This window comes from Culex quinquefasciatus, chromosome 2 (assembly GCF_015732765.1).
Source record: "Culex quinquefasciatus strain JHB chromosome 2, VPISU_Cqui_1.0_pri_paternal, whole genome shotgun sequence".
Lineage (NCBI taxonomy): Eukaryota > Metazoa > Arthropoda > Insecta > Diptera > Culicidae > Culex > Culex quinquefasciatus.
The window spans coordinates 164,346,904-164,369,456 of record NC_051862.1 but is presented as its reverse complement, the minus strand read 5'-3'; the positions used below and the strand labels follow the sequence as shown (position 1 = coordinate 164,369,456).

Below are 22,553 nucleotides of genomic sequence, written 5' to 3'. Positions count from 1 at the left end.
TCATATGAAAAGTGACAACAAAGCACGGATTTTTTCAACTTTAATTTAATATCTCAGGATTGAAATCGAATTTTGGGAATCTGTGAAGGTCAAAAGGTGAGACATTGTAAGCTGAGCAGTTCTCTACGAAATCGGCCAATTTCGACCGTTTTTATTTTTTGTATTTTTTTATTTGCCTCAAGCTTTGTAAGGGCCTTTCCTATGACCAAAGAAGCTATTTTATGACATTGGTTCACCCATACAAGTCTCCATACAATTTTGGCAGCTGTCGATACAAAAATGGTGCGTAAATATTCAAACAGCTATAACTTTTGAGTGAATTTTCTGGTCAATTTGGAGTCTTCGCCAAAGTTGTAGGTATTGTTGAGGACTGTTGAGAAAAAATAGGTACACGAAAAAATTTCCAATTTTTTTATTATCATTTTTTTCACAAAAAACTCCATTTCCAAAAATATGTATTTTTTGATTTTCAAGTTTTTTTTTATATGTTTTAGGGAAGGGTGGTCAAAAAATCTTCCGCCAAGTTACGATTTTTTGAAAAACTAGTATTTTTTGGGAAAAATCGGAATTTTACACAAAAAAATTTATCTCAATTTTGTAAAATTGAATTTGCAGTCGAAAAGTTTAATTTTTCGGAAATATTTGGAGTTTTTAGATCTTTAAAAATAGTGACCATGAGTAACCATTCCTAAAAATATTTTTTTAAGTTCAGAAAATTTGCTATGAAATTGTCAAAGAGACATCGAAGATTGGACCTCTGGTTGCTGAGATACAGCTGAGCAATTCTCTACGAAGTCGGTCTTTTTTTCTTAAATTTTAATTTTTGTATTTTTTAATCCGACTGAAACTTTTTTGGTGCCTTCGGCATGCCCAAAGAAGCCTTTTTGCATCATTAGTTTGTCCATATAAATTTGCATACAAATTTGGCAGCCGGCCATACAAAAATGATGTATGAAAATTCAAAAATCTGTATCTTTTAAAGGAATTTTTTGATCGATTTGGTGTCTTCGGCAAAGTTGTAGGTATGGATATGGACTACACTGGAAAAAAATGATGCACGGTAAAAAATAATTTGGTGGTTTTTTATTTAAGTTTTTTATTTTTTCAACTCCATTTTTCGATGTAAAATCAAATTTGCAATCAAAACTTACTTTAGTGAAATTTTGATAAAGTGTACCGTTTTCAAGTTTATTCCATTTTTAGGTGACTTTTTTGAAAATAGTCGAAGTTTTCCATTTTTTTAAATTAGTGCACATGTTTCCCCCCTTTTGAAAAAAATATTTTTGAAAAGCTGAGAAAATTCTCTATATTTTGCATTTTTGAACTTTGTTGATACGACCCTTAGTTGCTGAGATATTGCCATGCAAAAGTTTAAAAACAGGAAAATTGATGTTTTCTAAGTTTCACCCAAACAACACACCATTTTCTAATGTCGATTTCTCAGCAATTAATGGTTCGATTTTCAATGTTAAGATATGAAACATTCGTGAAATTTTCCGATCTTTTCAAAAGCAATATTTTGATTTTTTTTAAATCAAGATTAAAATTTCAAAAGGGCGTAATATTGAATGTTTGGCACTTTTAAAATGTTAGTCTTGATGCCAAAAAAATCAAAATATTGTGGAAATGTAATAGAAGTCAAATTTTTCTGCGTTCAAAAATATTTCGAAATTGGGCCGAAAAATCAGGGGGCAATTTTTTTTTCAAAAACTTCAAAATTTGAGCTAAATCAATTTAAAATGCATTCCCCTGCGTTCGTCATCTTAGCATGTTTGGGTTGAGTTGAAAATCTCTTGATTTTTTAAAAAGTTGTCGATGTTTATTATCGCACAAAGTTTGTTTTCGCGGAATTTGTTCTTTTCTTCAAATCTTACATTTTTTTGTAAAGTAATGATTGCAAAATTACTGTACTAGTGTAAAATGCACTTTAAACACTTTTTCCATTCGAATGTTCAAACTATGGCTTGTTATTTCAATATTTTTATTTTTTTTATATGCAGTGTAAAACTTTTTTTTTTCATAGAAATGATTTCTGTTTTTTTTTTTCGAAGCCGTTACAAATATTTTTCAAAGTTAACCCCGCCACCTTCAAAATCGGCCTGAAAATTCAGGGCCTCTGATTCATGGGGCAAATATTTTTTTTTCGAAAAACGTTAAACAATTTTATGAATATTTAAGTTTAACTAACAGAAAACCAGTAAAAAAGCATTTTCTGCGTTTTTAATCTTAATTAGCATGATCAACTAGTTTGAAAACATTTAAAATTTTCATAAAATAGCAATGTACAGTCTCACGAAAGTTTTTTTTTCTCGCAAAAAAAAATCCGTCAATACCTCGATATTTTGAAAACTAATGAGTGGAAAGCAACTGGAAGCGTGTAAATGCATGTTATAACACTTTTTTCCGTTCAAATGTTGAACCCTAGGATTGTAATTTAAATTTTTATATTTTTTATTATTTTTTGCCTGCTTTCTGAAACATTTTTTTTTAGAGCGGAATGTCTCAGCATTATTTTTAAGTACAAGCAGTGAAAGATAAAACAAAAATGTATAATATTTATGAATATAACAAATTATTATAGCTTCTGAAAAAAATATTCTTTTGCGTTCAGCATTTTAACAATTTAAAAATGATTCACCTTACAACTAAACGATTTATATTGTTTCAGAAAGGAATTAAAAAAACTGCAAGATTTAATTTTAAACAAAAAAAAAATTTATAAAGCCGTTGCAAATATTTTTTTAAGTTTATGTCTTTCGACTCTGACCAGAGTCGAAGGGAGGCAAAGAAATACAAAAAATATTAAATTAAAAACTCATTCTTAAAGGTAAAATACAGTTTATAATAAAAAAAACTTGATCAATAGTGTCGTTTATAAGGAATAGCTGTTTACAAGTTAATTTCTGTTGAAATTAATAATATGAGATACAGCATTATAAAAAAAAACAATTTCAAAGTATTTACCAATAAGCCTAAATACTTGAATTGACGATGTCTTGGAAAATATCGTATCGTTTTTTAATGTAGAGAAACCCTATTTTTGTGGAAATTTATGCGCTTTTGAATAAAAATGTTGGCAAGTCAGGCAACACATCTAAACTCAATACACAGATTACGATCAATATTTTAATAACATAATGGTTCCCTAGTAACATTTTTAAACATAAAGGTTTTATCGGGGTTCTGAAAAACTTCAAGCAACCAAAATAGGCTGTTATGGCCTACTTAAAACCTACCATGTTACTATGGTTGTTTTTTGATTTTAATGTTACATTAGACAGCAGGCTTGGTCAACAGGCAGCAGGCTTGGCCGAATGGTTAAGCTGTCCGCTTAGTAAGCGGAAGATATTATGGGTTTGAATCCCATCTGCTCCAACCTTCCATCGGATGGGGAAGTAAAACGTCGATCCCGGCCTGGCGGTTAGGTCGTTGAATCATTCCAAGTGTAGGATTCGTCTTCACGCTATAAGTACATACAACACACCAAACCAAGCTTGCTCCGGTAGAATCGCAGGCGGCGGTTGAACTCGCAATCCAAAGGTCATCAGTTTGAACCCTGAAGTAGAAGGTTCCTTGGAGTAAAGATAGGTTTGGGTGCTCTCCCCATTCAAGCCTTTGGACTCCTAGGTTCGAGCAGAAACTTGCAATAGAGACCACAAAAGACCCGGGGGTCGTGAAAGTAGATGGTTTGATTTTTTTGTGTCAAGTTTTCATGCTAATTTGTCCAAAAAGTACATCATATTTTATTACTTTTTTATGCAGATTAAATCACAGTTGGAAAGACATTCTTGCATAAAATGATATTATAAATGGAAAATTGTCAATAGCTAATGAAATTTTTTCTTCGGAAAATATCAAAATTTAGAACTACAAATTTGCTTCTCACAAAACATCTTTTCAACTGATTATGCACATCGCACCCAAAATTGTCCCTCTACAGTTCCTTTTGCTCATGTGCAAGAAACACACATACTCACACTCGACTGCTCTATCCCATCTCATCCCTGCACAACCACAATGAAATCTGAATCCGGACTCTTCCTAATCCGGACGGGGTTCGTTGTTCCCATCATTATGTACGACGTACGTAGGTATGTGCTTTCTTTATGCTCGTTTGGTTTTATGATTGAAACTACCCTTTCCCAACAGTTTTTGCGATGCTTCCCGACATGTTTTCACGCGGGGCAGCCGCCCGGGTCGTTGGGTTTCATTACCCACGAATTAATGGTTATGGTTTTAGAGAAGTTTTTGTTTTTGATTTGAGGAAAAAAAACTGGAATTGCATTTATATCTGTAATTGGTGTTTGAAATGGATCGTAACATTCTTATTTAAATTTTTTCAACTCAAAATTTAAATACTGTATTGTAAAAAAAATATTCGATTTTTAGGTACAAAGCAAAAACAGTACGTTTCCTGATCTCCTTCTCCCGCTCTTTTCGCTCACCTCAAAACCCCAAAAAAGCTCGCAAAAACCAACAATCATCCCAAAAGCCGAATAGAAGCCGTTGAAAGCACAAAAGCTGCTGACGTCAGCGGAGAGCTGCTGCAACACCGAAATTTAAATAGCCAGCCAAAAGTTGCGAACTTGCCCCCTAGTATTATGCTCTTCCTCCCCCGTCCCCCCACTCCCATCATCGTAGTCATTTTTCGCAAAAATCACTCCACCCAGCGAGAGGAGGTTGACCTTTGGCAGGAAATTCCAAACCAGTTCGCCAATTAGATCTACCATTACCTACGCCACACCACCACGTTCAACCACCCTTCTTGGGGAACCAGATTGAAGAATGACTCTAACTTCGATGATTTCAACTTGGCGATGACGATGATGGTGACGGGAATAGGTAGTTGGTTCCCCCTCGCTTGATGAATCCCTATTTTCACGCTCTAGCTTGCGAATAAACCGCCGAAAACAGATCTGAAACTAGCATGAGATCAACGGGCAGAAGTTAGAGAAGCAATCTTTTGGGAGTAATCCAGGTGCATATAACCCTTCGATTATACTTAGTGTATTCAGTTGTGACTGCAATAGAAAATTTTCATTTGAGATTCATTTGTAATCAGGATCAGTTTGACCTACCTCTACAGCTTGAGGAGTAGCCAAATTTGACTCAAAAATTGGTGAAAAAGATTTAGCATTCCGAGGGAACGAATGGAAACTGAATTTCTGGGCTTCATTTTTGTAGACTTGGACTTCCAAAAAACATGTTCTTTTTGAGAGCTTAACTTTAGATTAAGTGTTCACTTCAAACAGTAGCTAAACATTCTGGACGCTTCAACTCGAAATTACACCTGTCAAACAAGCAACTTTGCTCTAACGATACGGTCAGATCTTATCACACATACACACACGCTCGGTTGATTAAGTGCTGTCACGGGTTTTTGACAGTGGACAGCGCTACTTGTTACACAAAAATGCAAATATTCGATCATCTTGACCGTAGTTGTGACGGTTCCTTCAAGGCATCCTCAAACCGTTTCTCCAAGATAAGGTGCACCACTTCTGAAGAGGAACTGCCTGCAATTATGATCGATTATGACAACGATTTTGTTGTCAAACATGATTGAGAAGGCAGTTCTCGTCTGAAGGCCCTGGATGGCTGATAATTATGGTGCTAAAATGTTGAATTGCGTCCGATCTGGGGATCCGGTTTCTTTTGCGTGCGTAATTGAATTCGATGATAAATATTAAGCCAATCATCCCTTCAAAGTTGGGAAGTGAATTTTGCTAACAAGGTATCGAGAAGGAGCTGAAGGTTATGAAAGTTTTTTTTTCACTTTATCTCTCAAATAAGCAAGGAGGGTAATTCTCCGCCAACTCACACAGCAGTTGCCCCGACCCCTCTTCGATTTGCGTGAAACTTTGTCCTAAGGGGTAACTTTTGTCCTTGATCACGAATCCGAGGTCCGTTTTTTGATATCTCGTGACGGAGGGGCGGTACGACCCCTTCCATTTTTGAACATGCGAAAAAAGAGGTGTTTTTCAATAATTTGCAGCCTGAAACGGTGATGAGATAGAAATTTGGTGTCAAAGGGACTTTTATGTAAAATTAGACGCCCGATTTGATGGCGTACTCTGAGTTCCGAAAAAACGTATTTTTCATCGAAAAAAACATTAAAACAGTTTTAAAAATTCTCCCATTTTCCGTTACTCGACTGTAAAAAAATTTGGAACATGTCATTTTATGGGAAATTTAATGTACTTTTCGAATCTACATTGACCCAGAAGGGTCATTTAGAACAAAATTTTTCATTTTACAATTTCGTGTTTTTTCTAACTTTGCAGGGTTATTTTTTAGAGTGTAACAATGTTCTACAAAGTTGTAGAGCAGACAATTACAAAAATTTTGATATATAGACATAAAGGGTTTGCTTATAAACATCACGAGTTATCGCGATTTTACGAAAAAAAGTTTTGAAAAAGTTACTTTTGGCGTTTCTCTTTGTTTCGTCGTCCGTGTCTGTCGCGGGTGACCATGAACGGCCATGATCGATGACGACCAACTTTTTCAAAACTTTTTTTCGTAAAATCGCGATAACTCGTGATGTTTATAAGCAAACCCCTTATGTCTGTATATCAAAATTTTTGTAATTGTCTGCTCTACAACTTTGTAGAACATTGTTAAACTCTAAAAATAACCCTGCAAAGTTAGAAAAAACACGAAATTTTAAAATGAAAAATTTTGTTCTAAATGAAAAAATGACCCTCCTGAGTCAATGTAGATTCGAATAGTACATTAAATTTCCCATAAAATGACATGTTCCAAAATTTTTTATAGTCGAGTAACGGAAAATGGGAGAATTTTTAAAACTTTTTTAGTGTTTTTTTTTCTTTTTTCGCATGTTCAAAAATGGAAGGGGTCGTACCGCCCCTCCATCACGAGATATCAAAAAACAGATCTCGGATTCGTGATCAGGGACAAAAGTTACCCCTTAGGACAAAGTTTCACATAAATCGAAGAGGGGTCGGGGCAACTTTTCCCGATTTCGTGTGAGTTGGTAGAGAATTACCCAGGAGAATTTGAAATTAAAAAAAAAAACAATTTTTGAGATGATTTTGGAAAAAGGCTTAATAAATTCAAACTAGGTTATCAGGTTTCAAAACTTGATTGTTGAATATTACCTATTTTCGATGTAATTTTACCTCAATTCGCGTGGAATAAGTAAAATTACACAAAAAAGATGTAAATTTACACAAGTTACGTAGTTTTACACATCATTTCTGACAGAAAATTCATGCAAAAATTCAGCAATATTCCTAATAAAACACGTACACCACAAACCTTGATCCTCTGGAATCGATTACCAGCTTTTAAAATATTTATTTCCGATCCTTTTCGTTGCACTATCACCACTCAATTGACATTCAACAGGTTTCACGTCATGCTGTAGTTCCACGTGTTTCCCTACTCGCACACGTGGTCGTGGCGTCAAGTGACACATATTTTACAGCCCGAAGAGCATCATCCACAACGGTGTTGTTATAAATAATGCCAGTAATCAGAGGCATGGCGGAGAGGGATAATATGAAAAGGACACCAAAAAAAAAACAAAGTAAAAAAAGAAGAATCCCTCGACATTAACCAGAAGCATCCAGTAAGTCAGTGTGCGATGACGGTAATGACGAAAGAGGGTAATTATTTCCGCCCTGTTTTATCGTCACACCGAAGAGCTGCAGTTGGTGGTGGCGTAGGGAGTTGCAGTTCGTCAAAAATTGACAAAAAAAAAAATCGTTCCGTCTGGGAGTCATTTATTAGTGTCTGAGGGATTTTTTTTTGGTTTTGGTTTTTTTTGCATTTTTTTCCCACTGTCTGCCTGCTGCTGGTTTGATGAATGACACATTTTCCGTCAAAATTATGTCAATCCTCCTGTCCTCCTCTTTCGTTGTGATAACTTACTTTCCGGTGAGGTTGTTGTGCTGGGCACATCATTTCTAGGAAGGGTCAGAATAAATATTGCAGGTTATTGATAACGAGTAAAATGTGGCACAGAGCAGGTTTCACTATCGTAAAAGATTTTAAGGAGGAAAAAGGATCTCAATATTACCAGGTTCCTCTACGCTTAGCCTTAAACGACAAATCGTCGCTTTTTAGGCGGAAGTCAAATTTAGTTAAAAAGCCATTTTGTACGTCTTTCCATATGTAACGTTATGATCTTTAAACATCTTCAAATGTCAGTTTTAAATCTATGGTAACTAACAAAAAAACCTCAGTTAATTGTTTCCACTTGTCAAACAATATATTGAAAACAATATTTTTTTTGGGTTTTTCTATTTCAAAAAATCCAAGTATGTACTAACTTAATTGCCCTTAAAGAAGATACAGCGTCCTAAAAATTGGTCTAAACCGTTATTTTTGAGTTTTGGACATGCTGATTCTTTTTTTTACGATCAAGTTTATACTCTCTTTGGAAAAGTTTTAGAAAACAATATAGAGCAACTGAAAAAAATGTTTGTAACTAATTGATTCATTCATTGAATGTGTGACAGTACTTTTGTGTGTGTACTTTTTGCTTTTTCTTCGAAAATTTGTTTTTTTTTTAAACAATTTTTATTAAAGCTAGTTGAAAAGCACTAAGAAATACCAAATTCTCGCATTTTCATTCTTTTGACGGCCATATTTTGGTTACCAAATTACAAAAATTCTTGAAACAAATTTATTTTTCCTGTAAAGTGCTTTGCATACTTCAATGCTTTGAACTGTTCATCTATACTTTAATTCAAATTTCAATCTGACTCAAAAACTTAGTTGAAATAATACAAGGCTTTTGATCCAGTTTGGTCTCTCGACGTAAACAGTTAAGTAATTTAGATTTTACTGATTTCTCAGTAAACTGACATTTGTCACTTGGACAAATGGTTTACTGAAATTTTAGGAAAATGGTTGTCAAAACAACTAAAATTCCAGCAAAAGAAACGTCAAATTATATTGCTGAAAATTCAGTAATATTCTTGTGTTAGTTTGACTGACCATTTTGCTGAAGATTCAGCAATCGTTGCTGGTATTTTGGTTATCAAAATTAGATTTTGCTTGCCATAAAAAATGTTTCCAGTATTGTATTTTATACATTTATTTCATCAATCCTCCAACCTAAAAAACAGGTGGTTAGCATCGCGGCGTTTGTAATTTACAATTTTCTAATCAGATCACATTTGAATGAGGATTTTTTCTTGGCAGCATCCAAAAAATAAGTCACAGGTGACATTTCGGTTTAGATTTTTCAGCAATAATGAATCGCATTCGGTTATTTATTTTACGGAAATGGCAATCCAAAACAATATTATACATTGTTTTGCTTTAATCCAACATATTTTTAAACGAGCCCAAACATGCTAAATATGACTCAAAATGCAGAAAAATGCATTTTAGACTGTTTTAGTTGATCAGCCTTCCACCTAAAATTTTTAAGTTTTTTGAAATATTGTTTTGCCCATGATTTTTCGGACAAATTTTGAGTTGGGGGGGGGGACCAAACTTTGAAAAATATTTGCAATCGCCCTATTGGAAAATAAACGAATCGATGGGAGCAATTCTCTACAAAATCGGTATTTTTTTAGAATTTTAATTTTTGTTTTTTTTAATCCGAATGAAACTTTTTTTGTGCCTTCGGTATGCCCAGAGAAGCCATTTTGCATCATTAGTTTGTCCATATAATTTTCCATACAAATTTGGCAGCTGGCCATACAAAAACGATGTATGAAAATTCAAAAAATCTATAACTTTTGAAGGATTTTTTTGATCGATTTGGTGTCTTCGGCAAAGTTTTAGGTATGGATATGGACTACACTGAAAAAAAAATAATGCAAGGTAAAAAATGTTTGGTGATTTTTTATTTAAGTTTTTGTCACTAAAACTTGATTTGCAAAAACACACTATTTTTTATATGTTTTAGAGGACATCAAATGCCAACATTTCAGAAATTTTCAGGCTGTGCAAAAATTTTTTGACCGAGTTATGTTTTTTTTTTTAATCAATACAGATTTTTTCAAAAAATGTAAATTTCGGTCGCAAAAATTCTTCAACTTCATTTTTCGATGCAAAATGAAATTTGCAATCAAAAAGTACTTATTCAATATTACGCCCTTTTAAAATGTTAGTCTTCGTTCAAATTTTTTGAAATTATTTTTTTTTGAAAAGATCGGAAAATTTCACGATTGTTTCATATTTTTACATTGTAAATCGGACCATTAGTTGCTGAAATATCGACATAAGAAAACGGTGGGTTGTTTGGGTGAGACTTAGAAAACATCAATGTTCCTGTTTTAAAACACTTGCATGGCAACATCTCAGTAACTAAGGGTCGTATTAACAAAGTTCAAAATCGCAAAATATAGAGAATTTTCTAATATTTTTTTAAAGGTGAGCAAACATGTGCACTTATTAAAAAAAATGAAAAACTGCGACTTTCTTCAAAAAAGTTACTTGAAAACGGTGCACTTTATCAAAATTTCACTGAGGTACTTTTTGATTGAAAATTTGATTTTACATTGAAAAATGAAGTTGAAAAATTTTTACGACCGATATTTCGATTTTTTGAAAAAATCAGTATTGATTAAAAAAATCATAACTCGGTCAAAGATTTTTTGCACAACCTGTAAATTTCAGAAAAGTTGGCATTTAATGTCCTCTAAAACATATAAAAAAAATAGTGTTTTCTTGCAAATCAAGTTTTAGTGACAATAAGTTAAATAAAAAATCACAAATTTTTTTTACCGTGTATCATTTTTTTCAGTGTAGTTCATATCCATACCTACAACTTTGCCGAAGACACCAAATCGATCAAAAAATTCCTTCAAAAGTTATAGATTTTTGAATTTTCATACATCGTTTTTGTATGGACAGCTGTCAAATTTGTATGGATAATGATATGGACAAACTAATGATGCAATATGGCTTCTTTGGGCATACCGAAGGCACCAAAAAAGTTTCAGTCGGATTAAAAAATACAAAAAAAAATCGAATGACTCAAATCTGAGAGAACTGCTAATGGACAAAGTTTTATCCCAATAAAAAAATTTTTGAAAATTTTATTTGTGAAAACATAGAGAATTGCTCATTGTTTCAATTATTTTTTGAATAAAATAAATTTACACCACAATTCCATGGACAATTTTTACCTTAAGGGGTTACATACAAGTAGAAAATCACAAAATTTCATATCACAAAAAATTATTAAATCCACTTAAAAGATGATTTTCAATCACTCCTGAAAGTTTCATGAAGATATTTCATGATTTAACTGAGTTAGAGCCGATTTTGGCTCAGAATTTTGCCATGCGCAAAGCCAACTGTCTAACTTCTGAGCGTTTTTCTCTGAACAGCAAGTTGATTTACGGGTGCCACGATATCTCGAGTTGGGACTGACCAAATTGGCTGAAATTTTGGGTGAAGACTCTCAAGACATATCTCGTGTGCATGACGAAGCCCGATTTTGAAATTTTGAATTATCAAAAAATACAAAAATCAAAAACTGGCGATTTTTTATATGTAAACCAGAAAAATATTTTTATCTTTTTTAAAAATAAACTTTTTGAAAATCGACCTTTGTCATGCACACGGGACCGGTTTAACGAGTTATCACCAAAATTTTGAGCCGATTTGGTCGAAGCAATGTTTAGATATCGTGGCACCCGTTTTTTGAAACTGCTAACTTCAAATAGCTATATCTCGGCAAAGATACAACCAAATGGCTTCAAATTTGTTTTGTTAGTAGATGAAAATGTATATTTTAATGCCCTGAAAACAGATTTTGAAAAAAGTTTAAGTGTGTGCTCAAACCAACCTCTGACATTTAAGCCGATTTACATGTATGTAACCCCTTAAAAGTTAAAGATTCTTCTTCATCAATATGTAATAGCCATGGGTTTGTTTGATATGGTTTAAATTATGGATAAAAGTATGCAATGCAATATTGAAAAAGCAGCTCACTTGTACCTTAATACCTGTAACAAGGCAAAAACGGCGGCCTAGCTCAGTATAAGCAAACTGGAATCTAATCAAAGGGTCGGCATTCGCAATGTCAGTCACAGATCAGTGAGGAAAGTAAACACAATTTAATCATTATCGACACAGGTTTATTTGACCCACAACTACTTAAAAATCAACTTTGGGGAATCAGAACTTACTCGTCTTCACAACTGTCTTACCCGGTAAACACCGACTCGAGATCTCGATTCTCGCGCACGTGCAGCTTGACGACACGTGGCACAGGAACACTGCGTCCGCGCGGTTGATGAAAGATTGTGGTGGCTGGTGCATGCAGGACACGAGGAGTATCCAAGTGGGGTTCTTCACCGTCTTGTGAAGCTGGAGAACACACGACCGCGACGCCGCGCGGCCGAGTGGGTTGCAGGGTTGTAATCTAACTTGTACAGGAACGCGCGCCGCTGTCCAGCAGCGTCGGCTGAGCCGTCCAGGCCGGGATGCCCCAATATAGGTACTCAAGATGGCGGCTTTCAGCAAGCGGTTCGGATGTGGCAAACACACCCTGGGCGTCTTCTTCTGATTGTCGAACCGGCCGTACCCAAGGTACTTCCGGCAGAAGGGAACACTCCTTGGCGAGTTAGGATACAACGATCCGAGTGTAGCTTCCTTAGCGTTGATCACCGCGCACGGTGAGAAGCTTGGGCCCTCGATTAGCTAGGAACCCGGAAGTGCGACCTCGTGACACCGCGATGCCACGGAATCGGTGCTTGCGGGAAACTCCGGCTATCGGTCCGAAATTCCACCTATTCGACACTTAAAGGTCCTAGAATTGATCGTGTAGAGAAAGACTAGTAAGTGAAAGCACACTAAGCTTCAGGTGACCACAACCCACGTGGAACGACTTCCACGGGTAGTCATTTCCACTAATTACGCATCCGACCATTACAATTCTTGGCGTACCCCACTTTACCTGAAGCGTACGATTCGTTCAAACTCGATTTAGAATCGTTTCACAAGTCTACACTGTAGTTTTCGAACACTTGTAATATCTACAAACTGATCGTCCTATAGGATCGATCTTCGCACTTCAACGCCCAAAATGGAAAGAGACCGAGTTGGGGAGATCGTTATCCACGAAACCTGTCTCTCTTGGGAAGTCATCCTCTCTCGATATCCAGCCTCAGTTATCAGTGGTGGTTGTATTGGTTTAATTATCGCGACCTTATCGTCCGTCTGCATTCTCCTTAAGCTGGATGGGATGTGATGTTCGTTGGGGTTTAGCGTACACCCAAAAGTGGTGGCGTTATACCAGTTCAACAAATTGATCAAATTTATAAGCCATCATCCTTCGAGTTGACTACTTTGTTTTTGAATTAAGGTATTATTACATAATGATAATTAATATAAATAAACCATGCGAAGATAAGATAATAAATAACAGATATTAAACATTAATGCAAAAACACTTTAAAAACTAACATGCACAAAAAAAACAACATTTAATTTAGTAACCTAAAAGGTTACACTATCCCATCGCGGGTCGGAAAAAAAATGAATGTTTTATGTTCATTTTTTTTCTATACGTATTACAACTACAAATATTCCAACAATTATTCTACATCCGTGAAATCAATTTCAAACAAATTAAAATTGGCGGAAATTAGAAATTTTACTCTAACTTTTTTTCTTTTTCCCTTTCACCAAGTGAAAGTCTAGATATGTTAGTGTGACGATATACTTATCAGTCTAAATTCTTATCGTTTTTGTCAGGTTTGATTTGAGTATACTATAAAAAGGGGGTTGCTTGCAAATGTGTGAGAGAAATTGAATTTTGGCTATTGATCTGGATGAGAAAACTATTGTTCGATAGGGTTTCACCGCAATCACATTGCTTCTTGAAGATTCTTCTAAACGTGCTCGAGCTGTATCATGTAATAGCATTTTGCAGTCTTGTTTACTTTCGGTCGGTTTACCAGTCTAAGCGAATACTTCTTGAAAACAATTGTAAGATTTGGAATTAAATATAGAGTTTTAGAACCTAACATAACGACGTCGAACCAGACTGATTGGTTTCGATAACCTTCGAAACAACAGAAATCACGAATCACACGAATTTCACACGACAAATTAAAACGATTGTACAAGATTTTCTTTGGGGTTCTGGCGTTACATATCGGGCTTAAGGAATGCCGACGAGAAAACTCCTAAAGATTTACCCTTTTCATCAGCTAGTTCGTATGAGCTAGTACCTATTCTAGCGATCACCGTACATGGGACGTAACAGGCACCTAGCTTAGCGTTGTACGAATCTGCCGCCGAGCTTTGTTTAAAATTTCGCTTCAAGACCTTTTGCCCTACTGAGTACGATTGAGCTGGTTTCCTAAATCTCAAATTGTACGTTTTCGCGGTTCTTTCGCGGGCTTTTTCTAAATTTTTCTTTACTATTTGGTACACTTTTACATCGATCAAGTTCTTCTTTGCTATGCGTTCTTCTTCGGTCATGACGTCACCGTCACGATCTACTCGGTGTTCGTCCCCTCTCGATACCACTTCGTGTCCAAAAAGAATCCTGTACGGAGAAAACCCAGTCGAGGAGTGGGGCGTTGTATTTAGAGCAAATTCAATCTCAGAAATTTTATCGTCCCAAGTCCTCTGATTATCCCTCGCGTACGTTCTAATGCACGCGTTTATAGTTCGATTAAGTCGCTCAACTGGGTTCGCTTGACTGTAATGTCGCGAGTTAGCCCAGTGCTGTATTTTGAAACGTTCTAACAAAGTTTTAAACTCTTTTGAGTAAAATGTGGTCGCATTATCCGAAATTATAAATTCCGGGACGGAATAGCGGCGAAACCACAAATTTTCTAGTAATTCACACACCTGCGAGGCTGAAATTCGCCGAACGGGTACCATGATGGACCACTTCGAAAACAAATCCATGATCACAAACAGGTGTGTGTTGCCGTGTTTGCTTCGTGGTAAAGATTGTATAAAGTCTATTGCAATTATTTGAAACGGTTTTGTCGTAATTCGAGGTTGACCTAGCTCAGGGATTTGAGACCGATTACTAGGTTTGCATTGCTTACAAACAGAACATTTGCTAACATAATCTTTGATGACTCGATACATATTTGGCCAGTAATGGTGGCGTTTGATTCTAGCATAAGTTTTTTCAGCACCTAAGTGGAGCGCATCATCGTGGTTTTCTACCAAAACCTTTTCACGTTTCGATTTTGGGACACAGATTTTCCAATCAAATTGGTAATCCAGCGTCTCGCCCTGGGAAGAAATGTATTTCCATAAAATATCACCCTCGACCTTGAAATCAATGAATTGGTCTGGATCGGCCAGAACTTTGTCGTGCAGTGACGTATACCACTCGTCCGTGTCGTCGGCGTCCAACTCTTCAACTGAGCGCGATAATGCATCGGCAACCACATTTTCACTTCCTTTCGGTGCCTAATTACCATATCGTGCTGTTGAAGTTCAAGAGCCCAACGACTAAGACGAGAAGAAGTACGCCACTTGCCTCGTAGTATGTGTGTCACGGCAGACGCATCCGTCAGTACAGTGAACCGCGAGCCCTCAATATAACCCCTAAATTTTTCGATGGCCTTGAGAACCGCCAACCCTCTTTCTCTGCAGCGTGATAACGTTGTTGTTGTGTACTTAATTTTTGCGAAAAATAGGCAATAACCCTTTCGTGACCATCTAGAACTTGTGTGAGTACAGCTGCAATAGCCGTATCACTAGCATCCGTCTGCAGAGTAAAGGGGTGGTTGTAATCAGGGTTACACAGTATTGGTGCACTGATAAGAGATTCCTTTATTCTAAAAAATGATTTTTCAGCCTCGTCGTTCCACTTAACCGACCGAGGTTTGTTTTTCAACAAGTTAGTTAAAGGCACTGTAATTTCACTAAACTGTGGTATAAACCTCCGGTAATAATTACACATCCCCAAAAACCTGCGGAGAGCGCGAAGTGATTGAGGGCGCTCATAATTAACGATGGCTTCTACCCGTTCTGGATTCGGTCTCAGGCCGTTCTTGGACAATAAATAACCCAGATACGGAACTTCATCGACACAAAATTTTGATTTTGCCAGATTAATTGAAAGGTTGGCCGCCGTTAGGCGAATGGCCACCTCAGTCAACATAGCAAGATGCTCCTCAAAGGTATCGGTTGCAACGATAATATCGTCAAGATATACGAAAACCTTCGGTTCCAGCTCACCCCCGCCCAGCACTCGGTCCATCAGCCGTGACTGCGTTGCTGGACTGTTCACCAGACCAAAGGGCATACGGGTGAACTGGAACAATCCCCTCCCATACACTGAAAACGCTGTATACTTCCTCGATCGGGGGTGTAGTGGTACTTGCAAAAATGCTTGTGTTAAATCTATTGTTGAAATGTATTTACACGGCCCCAATCGACTTAGTATCCTGTCACAGTGTGGGAGGGGATAGGAGTCTCTTACTGTTCTTTCGTTCACTCCCCTGGCATCTAAGCACAACCGAATTTTCCCATTTGGTTTAGAAACTGGTACAAGTCTTAAAGCCCAATCGCTATTAGATCTTTCTATTATTCCCAGTTCTAATAAAGAATCTAATTCTGAATTAATTTGACTTTGTATTTTTGGTGAAGTAGGAAATGGATTTAATCTTATCGGCGGAAGCTTTTTAGCTTCATCCGCAATAGTAATAGTGTGACTAATCAGTGAGGTTGTATCCAATCTATCAGAAGTCGCTGCTTTAAACAATTGTTTCACCTTTTCAATTTCATTTTCTTGGTCCAGGGTTAAACTGGTTTCCTCAGAATTTAAACTTATTTCTTCTACCGCTGACATTCTGATAGATGGTTCAATGTTGAAAGCTTTCCAAAAAGTTGATCCCAGAAAAAGTCTCCGTTTGAGTGTTGGAGCCACCAGGGTTTCTATAATTTTTGTTTTGTCATTGAAGGTTATCGGAAGGTAGACAAAGCCTTCAACACTTATTTTTGCACCACTGGCGTTCACCAAGTTAACGTTTGAGGGGAAAATTTTCAATTTAAGGGAATTTAACAAAGCCATACTACCACTGCCCAGTACTGTGTCTCTAGCACCACTGTCTAAAAGACCGACTAAAGGAATGTCATAAACATAGATTTTTGCGTGGGGACGATCGTCGTTTCCCACGTTGATAAACAACTCGCTTACTTCACTTCTTAAATTTGACTGATTGTACTCTGTATCTTGAACTTGTTCTAGACCGAGTTCGGCCAGAGAAATTGAATTTTGTTTGGGGGTATGGGCACTACTACTATCAGAAAGACGAACTCTCCCCTCGAGAACGTCTATTGTGCGTTTTTTGCACAATACGGACACTTAAAAGTATCTGTATCGTGAAATCCGCAACGTTTACAAAATTTCTCAAATTCTTCCTCACAATCGTTGAAGTGGTGTCCGTACTCTACAATTGAAACACACACCAGGTTTCGGTGGAGTGTATTGGTCAAGAAGTTTGTTTAACGTTCCCGCACATGACCCTTGCATTGGGTCTGCTGTGGACAAAGGTTTCTCTGGAGTATTGGTTTTGTTCGTGTCGGATGTAGTGTGCGCCTTTTCCTTAGGTTTGGTATTCTCAGACTCTTTAGAACTGTAGAAAGTTTTGGTTTTAATTGATTTTGAACTGTTCTCTGACTTAGACTTGTTATTTGTGGGACGAGAAAATGATTTTAGCTCGCTAACTTGTGAATTTTTAGGTTTCTGATAATTTTCACTAGTATTGTTGTACTTGTAACGGAAAACTTCATCCAACTTTCGCCCCATGTTCTTCAAATCGACCAAATTATCAATTTCCGACGAAACTGCATGACTTTTGTAGTCCGACCGCATATTTCGAAACACAATTTCAAATTTCTTTTTCTCAGTCATCGGCTGAGTGCGAGAATCAAAAATTTTCTGCATTTCGTACATGAAATCTTTAAATTTCTCTTTCGGTCCTTGACGACGAGTAATCGCTTTAAATTCGCTTTGATAATCGTGATCGTGAGTCAAAATTCCCGTTTTAGCTCCTTGACCAGTTCTTTCCAGCTGCGAAACTCTTCATTATCCACCCCATTCATGTACCACGTTTTGGCCTTATCCGTGAACAGGTAAATGGCCGAGTCAAAAAGATCATCTTCGTCCAAGTGATCACTTTTCGCATGAAATTTAACCTCTTTCAAGAAATCAAGCAATCTTTCCCCATTGTCCCTCCCACTGTACTTAATTTTCCAGTCATTAATCGTTTTGCTTGTTTTGTTGTGAGAACGTTTGATTGTTCTCCTTTTATGGGCGCCACCTGACGACTCGCTCGACGAGGATTCACTACTCAAGGATTCAACTTCAACTTCAGAAGAACTCTCGCTTTCGTGGGTCCTGCCCACGCGAGCGTTAGGCTTCTTCTTACTCTTCGATTTGTTCCTACGTCTTAACTGACCAGAACCAAAGCTGGACAAGTCGGGAAACCCTGATTGGTGACTGTAAAATTGCATTGGAAGAAAGGACTGGAAGTAAGGGTTCATAAAGGGATTTATTAATGAATTCATCGGGTTTGTAAACTGAGAGTTGGCAAAGGGATTAATTTGATCCTTAAACTGCTGATTAATTGTTGATTTTAACTTTCTTTTCGCGAGCGTATTACTTTTTGGTTTTGACGATTTTGTATTTTTTTGTTTGTGCTTCTTTTTCGTTTTCCCTGCCTTATCGTTGTTGTTATCCGACACATCTGCTATCTCTCCTTCTTCGGACTGAGCTCCAGAACCTTTTTCTTTCTCACTGTATTCGTCTTCTTCGGATTCAGAAGACTGTTTCGGGTTTGATACGCGAGCAGAAGAAAACGAACGGTTTAACTCTTCAATAACCTTCTTCTGAATTTCAGGGAATGGTGAAAACATCGAAAAGTAATCATTGATTAATCGCCTAATAAGACCGATTAACGTCGAAATATCAACACTATCATCTCGCGATAAATTCGGAATCACTTCTAATCTGACTAAACGGAAAAGGCAGTGAATAAGACGTGACCTGAGGGCATCAATTACACCACTGTATTTCTTGTTTTTTTGCAAGTACTGTCTAATCTCATCAACTCGATTGTCGACCAATTTGATTTCTTGATCAATGCTGACGTCATACCTCGCTAGATCAACCCCTTCGAACGGAACTTTCTCATTTTTCACAAATTGTTTCAACTTTCTTAGCTTCGTACTACGCGCTTCTTTGTCTTCTGTTTGGATCGCACGAATTAGCAACTCGTAATCGATCTCATCTTCTTCCAAGTGATGAATTTGCAAAGATTTGTACAAAAAATGATATTCAGGACTTAAATTCATCTTGAAAACTTTATATTGAATAGCAAAACTAAATGTGAAAAAACAATTTTATTTTAATATTTTTTTTTTTTTAATTGGTATGAAAACACGGATAAGAAAATTGAATGAATATTTGTGATGCACCGTGTTGAACCGTGTGGGATGGAAATCGAATGTGGTTAGTTGCGTCTTCAATTCTTAAAGTGTTTAAATCACCTCCTTTGTGAGGGAACTACAGTTTTTTGGCCGAGTTGAGGATGCGAGAACTTCCCTCCCCCTCGTCCGGAATTAACAGGGTACGAGAACTTCCCTCCCCCTTTTAGGACCCGGATAAATCCTGACCGAAAAACTATGCTAATTTTCCTTTGATCTATGACCGACTTATTTTATGTTGGGCGCCAATTGTAACAAGGCAAAAACGGCGGCCTAGCTCAGTATAAGCAAACTGGAATCTAATCAAAGGGTCGGCATTCGCAATGTCAGTCACAGATCAGTGAGGAAAGTAAACACAATTTAATCATTATCGACACAGGTTTATTTGACCCACAACTACTTAAAAATCAACTTTGGGGAATCAGAACTTACTCGTCTTCACAACTGTCTTACCCGGTAAACACCGACTCGAGATCTCGATTCTCGCGCACGTGCAGCTTGACGACACGTGGCACAGGAACACTGCGTCCGCGCGGTTGATGAAAGATTGTGGTGGCTGGTGCATGCAGGACACGAGGAGTATCCAAGTGGGGTTCTTCACCGTCTTGTGAAGCTGGAGAACACACGACCGCGACGCCGCGCGGCCGAGTGGGTTGCAGGGTTGTAATCTAACTTGTACAGGAACGCGCGCCGCTGTCCAGCAGCGTCGGCTGAGCCGTCCAGGCCGGGATGCCCCAATATAGGTACTCAAGATGGCGGCTTTCAGCAAGCGGTTCGGATGTGGCAAACACACCCTGGGCGTCTTCTTCTGATTGTCGAACCGGCCGTACCCAAGGTACTTCCGGCAGAAGGGAACACTCCTTGGCGAGTTAGGATACAACGATCCGAGTGTAGCTTCCTTAGCGTTGATCACCGCGCACGGTGAGAAGCTTGGGCCCTCGATTAGCTAGGAACCCGGAAGTGCGACCTCGTGACACCGCGATGCCACGGAATCGGTGCTTGCGGGAAACTCCGGCTATCGGTCCGAAATTCCACCTATTCGACACTTAAAGGTCCTAGAATTGATCGTGTAGAGAAAGACTAGTAAGTGAAAGCACACTAAGCTTCAGGTGACCACAACCCACGTGGAACGACTTCCACGGGTAGTCATTTCCACTAATTACGCATCCGACCATTACAATTCTTGGCGTACCCCACTTTACCTGAAGCGTACGATTCGTTCAAACTCGATTTAGAATCGTTTCACAAGTCTACACTGTAGTTTTCGAACACTTGTAATATCTACAAACTGATCGTCCTATAGGATCGATCTTCGCACTTCAACGCCCAAAATGGAAAGAGACCGAGTTGGGGAGATCGTTATCCACGAAACCTGTCTCTCTTGGGAAGTCATCCTCTCTCGATATCCAGCCTCAGTTATCAGTGGTGGTTGTATTGGTTTAATTATCGCGACCTTATCGTCCGTCTGCATTCTCCTTAAGCTGGATGGGATGTGATGTTCGTTGGGGTTTAGCGTACACCCAAAAGTGGTGGCGTTATACCAGTTCAACAAATTGATCAAATTTATAAGCCATCATCCTTCGAGTTGACTACTTTGTTTTTGAATTAAGGTATTATTACATAATGATAATTAATATAAATAAACCATGCGAAGATAAGATAATAAATAACAGATATTAAACATTAATGCAAAAACACTTTAAAAACTAACATGCACAAAAAAAAACAACATTTAATTTAGTAACCTAAAAGGTTACATACCAGTTAAAAAGGCCCCATTAACGACTTGTCGTCAAGGCCCAGTTGCGTTGCATGTGATGAGCTGTTTATGGCTGCAACTTGACGTTTATAATTTGTTAATGTCCATTGCAGGGACGATGATTCACGATTGACGTGTGACGCCGATCCTGCCTCGCACGCATGATGTCCTTTCACCACTCATCTTCTCAAGACGGTTGTACTTGAGGTGTTCCAGTTACCTCTCCATTATCGCCGTTTGGGATGACTGCTGCTGATGCAGTTTCTGAGCACTTGATGCGAAATTATTTTTTGTGAGAGAGAATGAAAAGCCTCCATATAAATAAGCTAATAAACGTACCTTTTTGGAACGAGCAATAAATTTAATGGCTGCTCATTGTATGCCTTCCGGGGGTGGCAGTCGGCTCATTTCACGGCCAACCCTCGGATCCCAAACCCCGAAACTCGCCGCCGGGGTGCCATTGATGAGACACTTTAGGCCGGGGCCCCTGTTTATTGCATCCGAGGAGATCCTGAACAAAATAAAAAAAAACAAGCACAAGGTTGCTGCAGCTGGTGGCAGATCCTTGTGCGATAGCGTAATAACAGGGAGCACTGTGCCTGGATGAGCCTGAGCTAAGCTGTTTTATTGCACTTGAGCGCAATCATCAACAGCAGGCTGGCTGCACAATGGCTGTTCAAACACTTGTTAGGAGATTTCAAAGTTAATTAAGATCTCGAACCGTGATAGGGAAATGGAGAAATATTACCCGCCAAGTGCCGGTAATTGAGTTTAAAGCGCGTCATAAAAAGACATAATAAGGCAGGCTCGTATGATGGATGATCCTCTTTTTTTGTTGAAGAGTTAAACCATTTTAGTAATTTTCAATTTGGTATTTGTTCGTAAAAATATTTGCGAAAAGCTTGGAAAAACTGAATTCTACCTTCGAAAAACCAAAATCCGAAGCCTCGTAATCGCATTATCGCATTATCTTAGCACAAAGTGATGAGGATTCCCCAAAATCTGTGTCCTCCAGCCAGGGTTCGAGAGAGCAATAGCCACATTCACAACAAACCTAACCTCCTCCACACACACGTGGCAGTTTCCATTTTTTTTTCGGGGTTGAGGTTGGCCAAAAATTTCCATGTTTTCATTGTCTGGGCCCCACCGTTGCGTACCATTTTCCGACGAGGCTGGTGTGTGAGTGTGAAAGTGTTTTTTTGCTGGTGGGTTGGTGGGGAGTCGAGAGGTTCAACGCGGGGTGCGTTCCTTCTGTGTGTAGAGAACACATGGAAATAACCGTCGGAGGTCACGCCAGGTCACAGTCAGGACATCGCCCCCTAAAAGGGCCGCCACGCCGGTGTACGAATTCGGATCGATATTATCGTCTCGATGCACAAACCAAAACCAA

At 37.8% G+C, this 22,553-nt stretch overlaps 1 protein-coding gene and 1 long non-coding RNA gene across 3 annotated transcripts in view; one reads left to right on the top strand and one right to left on the bottom strand.

The window, feature by feature from the left end:
* LOC6038084 (histone acetyltransferase KAT7) overlaps positions 1 to 22,553 on the top strand; it is a 200,630-nt gene that overhangs the window by 74,044 nt on the left and 104,033 nt on the right. The gene's annotated exons all lie outside the window — the stretch shown is intronic.
* LOC119766643 lies at positions 12,055 to 20,878 on the bottom strand. The gene is made up of 4 exons (XR_005277029.1): positions 20,607 to 20,878; positions 19,858 to 20,459; positions 12,893 to 13,171; positions 12,055 to 12,745 (listed from the first exon to the last, which is right to left on the bottom strand). It is a non-coding gene; the product is annotated as an uncharacterized LOC119766643 (long non-coding RNA).